This window comes from Pseudophryne corroboree, unplaced genomic scaffold (genome assembly GCF_028390025.1).
Source record: "Pseudophryne corroboree isolate aPseCor3 unplaced genomic scaffold, aPseCor3.hap2 scaffold_522, whole genome shotgun sequence".
Taxonomy (NCBI): Eukaryota; Metazoa; Chordata; class Amphibia; order Anura; family Myobatrachidae; genus Pseudophryne; species Pseudophryne corroboree.
The window spans coordinates 20,139-31,255 of NW_026970125.1; the positions used below are offsets into that span (position 1 = coordinate 20,139).

An 11,117-nucleotide genomic window follows, 5' to 3' on the forward strand; every position below is an offset into this window, starting at 1 on the left:
TTGAACCACCAACCTTTTGGTTAGTAGCCGTACACACTAACTGATTGCGCCACAGAGACACTTTGCAGAAGTAAATACTGACAAAGGCTAATAAGCATTCATCTAAAACGTTTCCTAGAAAAACTTTAAAAAGTCAATAATCTGGAGAGTTTTTGTAAGATGTTTCTTCCATCAACCAACGAAGAAACACATTGGTACTTTCCCATGATGAGTGAGTGCTTCAGGATCTCTTGCACTTACATGTGCAGCAGAGTACAGCAATGGAAGCATGCTGGGCCCATAACTCAGAGGTAGGCAGATTGAAACTATCCTCTGCTATATGCATTTTTTTTTGTTAATTAAAGTAATCCAAAACTGGGATTGATATTTTGCCTCTTTTATTTTTACTTAAAGTACAATAACTTTTACCATTTTAATTTGTTTTAATAGTATATTGACAGTATTGTTTTCTTTCAAAAATCCACTTAATTTTCTTTACCCTATTATTAAAATGGTAATTGACAAAAACAAACTACATTGTCACCAGAAGAGCAATACAAAATGTACAAGTGATATATTAAAATCATCTTTCCAGCTTGAATTTCAATGATGCATTGGGGCAACGATTTTGTGAGAAACATCTTCACCCTTAAATAAAGATTTTCTTAATTCCTTACTTGTGTGCTAATTAGATATCACCTTGTTTTCACATTAAACAGACTTCCACATGAGAAAGCAGCAAGGATGCAGTGGCGTTAATGTTTCCTGGTGTCAACTTGTATTATTTCAGTAGACATTGAAATGAGGATGCATCTTGCTGCCTTTCCAATGAAGCAAGTTTAATTTAGTAATATGTGAAAAACCATCCCTACAAAGGTGTTAATCAGAGACTTGGCTTTGTGGACACTTTTCAGAGAACAAATTTGTTAGCATAAAAATAAAGCCAGAAATGAAGAGCTGTTTAATCACTCAATTGGATTTTTTTGCCAGCATATTTCTTTTTCTCTGCAACCCACTGCTAAATTGTGCTTCCTAGCTGTTTTTATAAAATCACTGAATCAAATCTAACTCTGATTACATCAGAGAAGGCTAGGTACCCTACACAATAAGAGGGGGTTTGAAATTTTGACTTGTCTACTTAAATATCACCAAAATCCGATCACAAGGTCAATTACATCCCTGGGTGGGATTGAACCACCAACCTTTTGGTTAATAGCCGAACACACTAACCGATTGCGCCACAGAGACACTTTGCAAAAAGTACATACTGACAAAGGATAATAAGCATTCATCTAGAACGTTTCCTAGAAAAACTTTAAAAAGTCAATAATCTGGAGAGTTTTTGTAAGATGTTTCTTCCATCAACCAACAAAGAAACACATTGGTACTTTCCCATGATGAGTGAGTGCTTCAGGATCTCTTGCACTTACATGTGCAGCAGAGTACTGCAATGGAAGCATGCTGGGCCCATAACCCAGAGATAGGCAGATTGAAACTATCCTTTGCTATATGCATTTTTTTTGTTAATGAAAGTAATCCAAAACTGGGATTGATATTTTTGCTCTTTTATTTTTACTTAAAGTACAATAACTTTTACCATTTTAATTTGTTTTAATAGTATATTGACAGTATTGTTTTCTTTCAAAAATCCACTTAATTTTCTTTACCCTATTATTAAAATGGTAATTGACAAAAACAAACTACATTGTCACCAGAAGAGCAATACAAAATGTACAAGTGATATATTAAAATCATCTTTCCAGCTTGAATTTCAATGATGCATTGGGGCAACGATTTTGTGAGAAACATCTTCACCCTTAAATAAAGATTTTCTTAATTCCTTACCTGTGTGCTAATTAGATATCACCTTGTTTTCACATTAAACAGACTTCCACATGAGAAAGCAGCAAGGATGCAGTGGCGTTAATGTTTCCTGGTGTCAACCTGTATTATTTCAGTAGACATTGAAATGAGGATGCATCTTGCTGCCTTTCCAATGAAGCAAGTTTAATTTAGTAATAGGTGAAAAACCATCCCTACAAAGGTGTTAATCAGAGACTTGGCTTTGTGGACACTTTTCAGAGAACAAATTTGTTAGCATAAAAATAAAGCCAGAAAATGAAGAGCTGTTTAATCACTCAATTGAATTTTTTTGCCAGCATATTTCTTTTTCTCTGCAACCCACTGCTAAATTGTGCTTCCTAGCTGTTTTTATAAAATCACTGAATCAAATCTAACTCTGATTACATCAGAGAAGGCCAGGTACCCTACACCATAACAGGGGGTTTGAAGTTTTGACTTGTCTACTTAAAGATCACCAAAATCTGATCACAAGGTCAATTACGTCCCTGGGTGTGATTGAACCACCAACCTTTTGGTTAGTAGCCGTACACACTAACTGATTGCGCCACAGAGACACTTTGCAGAAGTAAATAATGACAAAGGCTAATAAGCATTCATCTAAAACGTTTCCTAGAAAAACTTTAAAAAGTCAATAATCTGGAGAGTTTTTGTAAGATGTTTCTTCCATCAACCAACGAAGAAACACATTGGTACTTTCCCATGATGAGTGAGTGCTTCAGGATCTCTTGCACTTACATGTGCAGCAGAGTACAGCAATGGAAGCATGCTGGGCCCATAACCCAGAGGTAGGCAGATTGAAACTATCCTCTGCTATATGCATTTTTTTTGTTAATTAAAGTAATCCAAAACTGGGATTGATATTTTGCCTCTTTTATTTTTACTTAAAGTACAATAACTTTTACCATTTTAATTTGTTTTAATAGTATATTGACAGTATTGTTTTCTTTCAAAAATCCACTTAATTTTCTTTACCCTATTATTAAAATGGTAATTGACAAAAACAAACTACATTGTCACCAGAAGAGCAATACAAAATGTACAAGTGATATATTAAAATCATCTTTCCAGCTTGAATTTCAATGATGCATTGGGGCAACGATTTTGTGAGAAACATCTTCACCCTTAAATAAAGATTTTCTTAATTCCTTACCTGTGTGCTAATTAGATATCACCTTGTTTTCACATTAAACAGACTTCCACATGAGAAAGCAGCAAGGATGCAGTGGCGTTAATGTTTCCTGGTGTCAACCTGTATTATTTCAGTAGACATTGAAATGAGGATGCATCTTGCTGCCTTTCCAATGAAGCAAGTTTAATTTAGTAATAGGTGAAAAACCATCCTTACAAAGGTGTTAATCAGAGACTTGGCTTTGTGGACACTTTTCAGAGAACAAATTTGTTAGCATAAAAATAAAGCCAGAAAATAAAGAGCTGTTTAATCACTCAATTGGATTTTTCTGCCAGCATATTTGTTTTCTCTGCAACCCTCTGCTAAATTGTGCTTCCTAGCTGTTTTTATAAAATCACTGAATCAAATCTAACTCTGATTACATCAGAGAAGGCCAGGTACCCTACACCATAACAGGGGGTTTGAAATTTTGACTTGTCTACTTAAAGATCACCAAAATCTGATAACAAGGTCAATTAGGTCCCTGGGTGGGATTGAACCACCAACCTTTTGGTTAATAGCCGTACATACTAACTGATTGCGCCACAGAGACACTTTGCAAAAAGTACATACTGACAAAGGCTAATATGCATTCATCAAGAACGTTTCCTAGAAAAACTTTAAAAAGTCAATAATCTGGAGAGTTTTTGTAAGATGTTTCTTCCATCAACCAATGAAGAAACACATTGGTACTTTCCCATGATGAGTGAGTGCTTCAGGATCTCTTGCGCTTACATGTGCAGCAGAGTACTGCAATGGAAGCATGCTGGGCCCATAACCCAGAGATAGGCAGATTGAAACTATCCTTTGCTATATGCATTTTTTTTGTTAATTAAAGTAATCCAAAACTGGGATTGATATTTTTGCTCTTTTATTTTTACTTAAAGTACAATAACTTTTACCATTTTAATTTGTTTTAATAGTATATTGACAGTATTGTTTTCTTTCAAAAATCCACTTAATTTTCTTTACCCTATTATTAAAATGGTAATTGACAAAAACAAACTACATTGTCACCAGAAGAGCAATACAAAATGTACAAGTGATATATTAAAATCATCTTTCCAGCTTGAATTTCAATGATGCATTGGGGCAACGATTTTGTGAGAAACATCTTCACCCTTAAATAAAGATTTTCTTAATTCCTTACCTGTGTGCTAATTAGATATCACCTTGTTTTCACATTAAACAGACTTCCACATGAGAAAGCAGCAAGGATGCAGTGGCATTAATGTTTCCTGGTGTCAACCTGTATTATTTCAGTAGACATTGAAATGAGGATGCATCTTGCTGCCTTTCCAATGAAGCAAGTTTAATTTAGTAATAGGTGAAAAACCATCAATACAAAGGTGTTAATCAGAGACTTGGCTTTGTGGACACTTTTCAGAGAACAAATTTGTTAGCATAAAAATAAAGCCAGAAAATGAAGAGCTGTTTAATCACTCAATTGAATTTTTTTGCCAGCATATTTCTTTTTCTCTGCAACCCACTGCTAAATTGTGCTTCCTAGCTGTTTTTATAAAATCACTGAATCAAATCTAACTCTGATTACATCAGAGAAGGCCAGGTACCCTACACCATAACAGGGGGTTTGAAATTTTGATTTGTCTACTTAAAGATCACCAAAATCTGATCACAAGGTCAATTACGTCCCTGGGTGTGATTGAACCACCAACCTTTTGGTTAGTAGCCGTACACACTAACTGATTGCGCCACAGAGACACTTTGCAGAAGTAAATACTGACAAAGGCTAATAAGCATTCATCTAAAACGTTTCCTAGAAAAACTTTAAAAAGTCAATAATCTGGAGAGTTTTTGTAAGATGTTTCTTCCATCAACCAACGAAGAGACACATTGGTACTTTCCCATGATGAGTGAGTGCTTCAGGATCTCTTGCACTTACATGTGCAGCAGAGTACAGCAATGGAAGCATGCTGGGCCCATAACTCAGAGGTAGGCAGATTGAAACTATCCTCTGCTATATGCATTTTTTTTTGTTAATTAAAGTAATCCAAAACTGGGATTGATATTTTGCCTCTTTTATTTTTACTTAAAGTACAATAACTTTTACCATTTTAATTTGTTTTAATAGTATATTGACAGTATTGTTTTCTTTCAAAAATCCACTTAATTTTCTTTACCCTATTATTAAAATGGTAATTGACAAAAACAAACTACATTGTCACCAGAAGAGCAATACAAAATGTACAAGTGATATATTAAAATCATCTTTCCAGCTTGAATTTCAATGATGCATTGGGGCAACGATTTTGTGAGAAACATCTTCACCCTTAAATAAAGATTTTCTTAATTCCTTACTTGTGTGCTAATTAGATATCACCTTGTTTTCACATTAAACAGACTTCCACATGAGAAAGCAGCAAGGATGCAGTGGCGTTAATGTTTCCTGGTGTCAACTTGTATTATTTCAGTAGACATTGAAATGAGGATGCATCTTGCTGCCTTTCCAATGAAGCAAGTTTAATTTAGTAATATGTGAAAAACCATCCCTACAAAGGTGTTAATCAGAGACTTGGCTTTGTGGACACTTTTCAGAGAACAAATTTGTTAGCATAAAAATAAAGCCAGAAATGAAGAGCTGTTTAATCACTCAATTGGATTTTTTTGCCAGCATATTTCTTTTTCTCTGCAACCCACTGCTAAATTGTGCTTCCTAGCTGTTTTTATAAAATCACTGAATCAAATCTAACTCTGATTACATCAGAGAAGGCTAGGTACCCTACACAATAAGAGGGGGTTTGAAATTTTGACTTGTCTACTTAAATATCACCAAAATCCGATCACAAGGTCAATTACATCCCTGGGTGGGATTGAACCACCAACCTTTTGGTTAATAGCCGAACACACTAACCGATTGCGCCACAGAGACACTTTGCAAAAAGTACATACTGACAACGGATAATAAGCATTCATCTAGAACGTTTCCTAGAAAAACTTTAAAAAGTCAATAATCTGGAGAGTTTTTGTAAGATGTTTCTTCCATCAACCAACAAAGAAACACATTGGTACTTTCCCATGATGAGTGAGTGCTTCAGGATCTCTTGCACTTACATGTGCAGCAGAGTACTGCAATGGAAGCATGCTGGGCCCATAACCCAGAGATAGGCAGATTGAAACTATCCTTTGCTATATGCATTTTTTTTGTTAATGAAAGTAATCCAAAACTGGGATTGATATTTTTGCTCTTTTATTTTTACTTAAAGTACAATAACTTTTACCATTTTAATTTGTTTTAATAGTATATTGACAGTATTGTTTTCTTTCAAAAATCCACTTAATTTTCTTTACCCTATTATTAAAATGGTAATTGACAAAAACAAACTACATTGTCACCAGAAGAGCAATACAAAATGTACAAGTGATATATTAAAATCATCTTTCCAGCTTGAATTTCAATGATGCATTGGGGCAACGATTTTGTGAGAAACATCTTCACCCTTAAATAAAGATTTTCTTAATTCCTTACCTGTGTGCTAATTAGATATCACCTTGTTTTCACATTAAACAGACTTCCACATGAGAAAGCAGCAAGGATGCAGTGGCGTTAATGTTTCCTGGTGTCAACCTGTATTATTTCAGTAGACATTGAAATGAGGATGCATCTTGCTGCCTTTCCAATGAAGCAAGTTTAATTTAGTAATAGGTGAAAAACCATCCCTACAAAGGTGTTAATCAGAGACTTGGCTTTGTGGACACTTTTCAGAGAACAAATTTGTTAGCATAAAAATAAAGCCAGAAAATGAAGAGCTGTTTAATCACTCAATTGAATTTTTTTGCCAGCATATTTCTTTTTCTCTGCAACCCACTGCTAAATTGTGCTTCCTAGCTGTTTTTATAAAATCACTGAATCAAATCTAACTCTGATTACATCAGAGAAGGCCAGGTACCCTACACCATAACAGGGGGTTTGAAGTTTTGACTTGTCTACTTAAAGATCACCAAAATCTGATCACAAGGTCAATTACGTCCCTGGGTGTGATTGAACCACCAACCTTTTGGTTAGTAGCCGTACACACTAACTGATTGCGCCACAGAGACACTTTGCAGAAGTAAATAATGACAAAGGCTAATAAGCATTCATCTAAAACGTTTCCTAGAAAAACTTTAAAAAGTCAATAATCTGGAGAGTTTTTGTAAGATGTTTCTTCCATCAACCAACGAAGAAACACATTGGTACTTTCCCATGATGAGTGAGTGCTTCAGGATCTCTTGCACTTACATGTGCAGCAGAGTACAGCAATGGAAGCATGCTGGGCCCATAACCCAGAGGTAGGCAGATTGAAACTATCCTCTGCTATATGCATTTTTTTTGTTAATTAAAGTAATCCAAAACTGGGATTGATATTTTGCCTCTTTTATTTTTACTTAAAGTACAATAACTTTTACCATTTTAATTTGTTTTAATAGTATATTGACAGTATTGTTTTCTTTCAAAAATCCACTTAATTTTCTTTACCCTATTATTAAAATGGTAATTGACAAAAACAAACTACATTGTCACCAGAAGAGCAATACAAAATGTACAAGTGATATATTAAAATCATCTTTCCAGCTTGAATTTCAATGATGCATTGGGGCAACGATTTTGTGAGAAACATCTTCACCCTTAAATAAAGATTTTCTTAATTCCTTACCTGTGTGCTAATTAGATATCACCTTGTTTTCACATTAAACAGACTTCCACATGAGAAAGCAGCAAGGATGCAGTGGCGTTAATGTTTCCTGGTGTCAACCTGTATTATTTCAGTAGACATTGAAATGAGGATGCATCTTGCTGCCTTTCCAATGAAGCAAGTTTAATTTAGTAATAGGTGAAAAACCATCCTTACAAAGGTGTTAATCAGAGACTTGGCTTTGTGGACACTTTTCAGAGAACAAATTTGTTAGCATAAAAATAAAGCCAGAAAATAAAGAGCTGTTTAATCACTCAATTGGATTTTTCTGCCAGCATATTTGTTTTCTCTGCAACCCTCTGCTAAATTGTGCTTCCTAGCTGTTTTTATAAAATCACTGAATCAAATCTAACTCTGATTACATCAGAGAAGGCCAGGTACCCTACACCATAACAGGGGGTTTGAAATTTTGACTTGTCTACTTAAAGATCACCAAAATCTGATAACAAGGTCAATTAGGTCCCTGGGTGGGATTGAACCACCAACCTTTTGGTTAATAGCCGTACATACTAACTGATTGCGCCACAGAGACACTTTGCAAAAAGTACATACTGACAAAGGCTAATATGCATTCATCAAGAACGTTTCCTAGAAAAACTTTAAAAAGTCAATAATCTGGAGAGTTTTTGTAAGATGTTTCTTCCATCAACCAATGAAGAAACACATTGGTACTTTCCCATGATGAGTGAGTGCTTCAGGATCTCTTGCGCTTACATGTGCAGCAGAGTACTGCAATGGAAGCATGCTGGGCCCATAACCCAGAGGTAGGCAGATTGAAACTATCCTCTGCTATATGCATTTTTTTTGTTAATTAAAGTAATCCAAAACTGGGATTGATATTTTTGCTCTTTTATTTTTACTTAAAGTACAATAACTTTTACCATTTTAATTTGTTTTAATAGTATATTGACAGTATTGTTTTCTTTCAAAAATCCACTTAATTTTCTTTACCCTATTATTAAAATGGTAATTGACAAAAACAAACTACATTGTCACCAGAAGAGCAATACAAAATGTACAAGTGATATATTAAAATCATCTTTCCAGCTTGAATTTCAATGATGCATTGGGGCAACGATTTTGTGAGAAACATCTTCACCCTTAAATAAAGATTTTCTTAATTCCTTACCTGTGTGCTAATTAGATATCACCTTGTTTTCACATTAAACAGACTTCCACATGAGAAAGCAGCAAGGATGCAGTGGCGTTAATGTTTCCTGGTGTCAACCTGTATTATTTCAGTAGACATTGAAATGAGGATGCATCTTGCTGCCTTTCCAATGAAGCAAGTTTAATTTAGTAATAGGTGAAAAACCATCCCTACAAAGGTGTTAATCAGAGACTTGGCTTTGTGGACACTTTTCAGAGAACAAATTTGTTAGCATAAAAATAAAGCCAGAAAATGAAAAGCTGTTTAATCACTCAATTGAATTTTTTTGCCAGCATATTTCTTTTTCTCTGCAACCCACTGCTAAATTGTGCTTCCTAGCTGTTTTTATAAAATCACTGAATCAAATCTAACTCTGATTACATCAGAGAAGGCCAGGTACCCTACACCATAACAGGGGGTTTGAAATTTTGATTTGTCTACTTAAAGATCACCAAAATCTGATCACAAGGTCAATTACGTCCCTGGGTGTGATTGAACCACCAACCTTTTGGTTAGTAGCCGTACACACTAACTGATTGCGCCACAGAGACACTTTGCAGAAATAAATAATGACAAAGGCTAATAAGCATTCATCTAAAACGTTTCCTAGAAAAACTTTAAAAAGTCAATAATCTGGAGAGTTTTTGTAAGATGTTTCTTCCATCAACCAACGAAGAAACACATTGGTACTTTCCCATGATGAGTGAGTGCTTCAGGATCTCTTGCACTTACATGTGCAGCAGAGTACAGCAATGGAAGCATGCTGGGCCCATAACTCAGAGGTAGGCAGATTGAAACTATCCTCTGCTATATGCATTTTTTTTTGTTAATTAAAGTAATCCAAAACTGGGATTGATATTTTGCCTCTTTTATTTTTACTTAAAGTACAATAACTTTTACCATTTTAATTTGTTTTAATAGTATATTGACAGTATTGTTTTCTTTCAAAAATCCACTTAATTTTCTTTACCCTATTATTAAAATGGTAATTGACAAAAACAAACTACATTGTCACCAGAAGAGCAATACAAAATGTACAAGTGATATATTAAAATCATCTTTCCAGCTTGAATTTCAATGATGCATTGGGGCAACGATTTTGTGAGAAACATCTTCACCCTTAAATAAAGATTTTCTTAATTCCTTACTTGTGTGCTAATTAGATATCACCTTGTTTTCACATTAAACAGACTTCCACATGAGAAAGCAGCAAGGATGCAGTGGCGTTAATGTTTCCTGGTGTCAACTTGTATTATTTCAGTAGACATTGAAATGAGGATGCATCTTGCTGCCTTTCCAATGAAGCAAGTTTAATTTAGTAATATGTGAAAAACCATCCCTACAAAGGTGTTAATCAGAGACTTGGCTTTGTGGACACTTTTCAGAGAACAAATTTGTTAGCATAAAAATAAAGCCAGAAATGAAGAGCTGTTTAATCACTCAATTGGATTTTTTTGCCAGCATATTTCTTTTTCTCTGCAACCCACTGCTAAATTGTGCTTCCTAGCTGTTTTTATAAAATCACTGAATCAAATCTAACTCTGATTACATCAGAGAAGGCTAGGTACCCTACACAATAAGAGGGGGTTTGAAATTTTGACTTGTCTACTTAAATATCACCAAAATCCGATCACAAGGTCAATTACATCCCTGGGTGGGATTGAACCACCAACCTTTTGGTTAATAGCCAAACACACTAACCGATTGCGCCACAGAGACACTTTGCAAAAAGTACATACTGACAAAGGATAATAAGCATTCATCTAGAACGTTTCCTAGAAAAACTTTAAAAAGTCAATAATCTGGAGAGTTTTTGTAAGATGTTTCTTCCATCAACCAACAAAGAAACACATTGGTACTTTCCCATGATGAGTGAGTGCTTCAGGATCTCTTGCACTTACATGTGCAGCAGAGTACTGCAATGGAAGCATGCTGGGCTCATAACCCAGAGATAGGCAGATTGAAACTATCCTTTGCTATATGCATTTTTTTTGTTAATGAAAGTAATCCAAAACTGGGATTGATATTTTTGCTCTTTTATTTTTACTTAAAGTACAATAACTTTTACCATTTTAATTTGTTTTAATAGTATATTGACAGTATTGTTTTCTTTCAAAAATCCACTTAATTTTCTTTACCCTATTATTAAAATGGTAATTGACAAAAACAAACTACATTGTCACCAGAAGAGCAATACAAAATGTACAAGTGATATATTAAAATCATCTTTCCAGCTTGAATTTCAATGATGCATTGGGGCAAC

At 34.7% G+C, this 11,117-nt stretch overlaps 1 non-coding gene across 1 annotated transcript; it reads right to left on the bottom strand.

Moving 5' to 3' along the window:
* Positions 1-10,499: 10,499 nt before the first annotated feature.
* On the bottom strand, positions 10,500-10,573 carry TRNAN-AUU (transfer RNA asparagine (anticodon AUU)). Its single transcript has one exon. It is a non-coding gene; the product is annotated as a tRNA-Asn (tRNA).
* Between the last annotated feature and the right edge of the window lie 544 nt (positions 10,574-11,117).